We start from the raw sequence: 3,223 nt of genomic DNA, 5'->3' as shown, positions 1-3,223 counted from the left end.
GCCATATTTCCAAAATTGTTATACAGATTCAATGCAATCCCAATCAAAATACCATTAGTGTACCTCACAGATCTAAAACAAACAAAAAAAATTCCTAAAATTCATCTGGAACCAGAAGAGATGTACAATAGAAAAAGCAATCATGGGCAACAGAGGAAAGGCAGCAGGCATCACAACCCCTGACCTGAAATTATACTACAAAGCTACTGTGATAAAATCAGCATGGCACTGGCATAGAGACAGACCTGAGGATCAAAGTAGCAGATTAGAAGATGTAGACACAACTTCAAACACACTCAGTCACCTTATCTTCGACAAAGGGGCCAAACATTTTCACTGGAATAAAGATAGCCTCTTTAATAAAAGGTGCTGGAAATACTGGCTTTCCATCTACAAAGGCTTAAAATAGACCCATGTCCATTACCATGCACAAAACTACAGTAAAATGGATCAAACATTTAAATATTAAAATTGGAACACTAAATCTTCTGGAAGAGAAAGTAGGTAGAAACCTTAAGGATATAGGGCTGGTAAAAGTTCATGAACAAAATCAAACTGCACAGGAAATACTTCAAAGAATCAACAATTGAGATCCCATCTTTTTGAAAAGTTTCTGCAAGTCAAAAGAAAGCACCAACAGAGTAAAAACAAAACCCATGAACTGAGAGACAATTATAGCAGACTGTCTTTCAAAGGACTCCTATCTAGAACATATAAATAAATTAAAAAATCAGGACTCCAAAATTCAAAGACCCAATCCAAACGTGGGCATCTGAGATGAATATATACTTCACAAATGAAAAGATACAAATGGCAAATAAATATATGAAAAAATGTTCAGTATCATTGGACATTCAGGAGATGCAACAATTAAAACAACTAAGATACCATCTTATGTCGGAAAGAATGGCTATCACCAAAAAGTCAACCAATAAAAAATGCTGGAGAAACTATTGGGAAAAAGTAACCCTTCTTCACTGTTGGTGGGAGTGCAGGCTGGTACAACCATTTTGGAAATCAGCATGGAGATTCCTCAAAAAGCTAGAATGATAGGTCCCATTCAAGCGAAATATTCCCCTCCTACATATTTTTCAAAAAAAAAAAAAAAACTGAAATCATCATACCACAGCAATTTATATGTTCCCATGTTTATAGCAGCACAATTTGTCATAGCTCAATATTGGAAACAACCCAAATGCCCCTCAACTGAGGAATGGATAAAAATGCATGGTGTTTTTACACAATAGAGTATTATTCGGCTACAAAAAAAAGATAAATTTGAGGATTTTATAGATAAATAGGTACAGCTAAGACTATATTGGTAAGTGAAATAAATCAGATCCACATGTGCAAACATCATATTACCTCACTAGCATGAGAACTTTAAAAAGTAATGAAAATCTAAAAAGCATAGCAAATACTATGAAAGGGAAAGAAATTGTTCAATGCAAGGGAAAAACTAGGATGAGGAAAAGGACACATAAAAAAGAGAAAAAAAATATATTTAGGTATATGTGCAGAACAGATTGGATAATTGTATCGTTGATTTCCACTGGTCTTGAAAAGAGCAGCTAATGCTTAAATTTTCTTTTTACTCTGATTTTTTTCCCCTTTTGAATTTACTATAACTTCTTTGGTTTTTGTTTTTGTTTTGTTTTGTTTTGTTTTGCTTTTTTCTTTAAATGAATCAATGAATCTTATACATTTATATTTGGTAATCTGAACAACTAATTTGAAGATAGCATAACATAACACAGCAACTATTGTTGAATTCCTATTACTTTGTTTATTGAAATCTTGTATCACTTCTAATGCTGTTTCTTTTCTGTCACTATTTGTATTCTTTCATTTTTTTTTTCGGTACCAGGGATTGAACTCAGGACCTTGTGCTTGACAGACAGGCGCTTATTCTACTGAGCCATCTCTCCAACTCTGTACTCTTTAAAAATAAAAAGGTGTCTTTTTTCATGTTTTCCAACTACAGTCCTGTCTTCTAAGTCTGATACTCTGTCTTTGCCTTTGTTCATAGACCCTGCTTTACAGAGGAAGTTTTTTTATATAAAATAAAAAATGCATTATGTTCAGAAATTTCATACAATAGATGACATAGAGAGCAGTAAAGATTGATATGCATGCCACATATGCACACATCAAAAAGCCTCATTGAATTAAAAAACAAAATGAAGGACCAAGAACAGTGGCCTGAAATCTACTCGCAGGATTTTAAGATTTAACAAATAACAAGAAGTATGAAATTTCAGACCACAGCAATGTTGAAAACAGAAGAATCATAAATACAAGAGCATATATTTTCACATTAAAAGCTACATAACCAAAATCTGGACCTAAATGTTAATACAAAAAAAAAAAATCAAAATCAAGAAGCAGATCAGAGGCCAAATGAAGATCTATCAATTAAATACCTATTTTAAAGAAATATCTAGAACATATCACAAAAAGTGATATTTACCAATAAAATTTCTAAGCTTTCTTGTATAATTTTGTGGAATTAGAAGAGAATTTATCATTTAACAATGGAATGTGATTTAAATGACTTTTTCTTTAAAATAATTACAGAATTTGAGAACAATGTACACAAATGCTTATTTTATAGACATCCCAAAACTAAGATGTATAGTGTAAAATACCTTTTCTTTCTTCTTTTTAAGTACATTATTTCTTTAATTTCCCACATTCAAATTGATAAGGACTTTGGCAGGATCTACACTGAATTCTAAAATTGAGAAAATTTATTTCAAAGTCAATAAGCCATAAATCCAGGACAAAGCATTATTTATGATTCATGAAAACAATTTTGTTCCTAAGGTACAAATCATAGAACTATTGAAATTACCAGCTGGACAGAACTACAAAGATAAACCAATCAATTGATAGACAAAGTCTTGCACAGCATATTGTAGGATTTTGCTTCCTAATCCACTCTGCCAGTCTATTTCTTTTAATTGGTGAATTGAGTCCATTTAGATTGATAGTTATAATTGAGATGTACTGACTTGTGTTTGACATGTTATTTACCTGCTCTTGTATACCTCTTTTTCTCATGTGTTTAATTTGTGCCCTGTTTGGTAGGTTCTTTCCGTTCTCATTCATGAAGTTCTGGTCCTTTTGATCCCAATCTAGAATATCTTTTAGTAGTCTGTGTAGGGTTGGCTTTGTCAACATGAAATCCATTAGTTGTTCTTTGTCGTGAAAGTATTTCACT

Source organism: Octodon degus, unplaced genomic scaffold (genome assembly GCF_000260255.1).
Source record: "Octodon degus isolate 3935 unplaced genomic scaffold, OctDeg1.0 scaffold00067, whole genome shotgun sequence".
Taxonomy (NCBI): Eukaryota; Metazoa; Chordata; class Mammalia; order Rodentia; family Octodontidae; genus Octodon; species Octodon degus.
The sequence above is the reverse complement of the archived record's forward strand: the minus strand, read 5'-3'. Positions refer to the sequence as shown.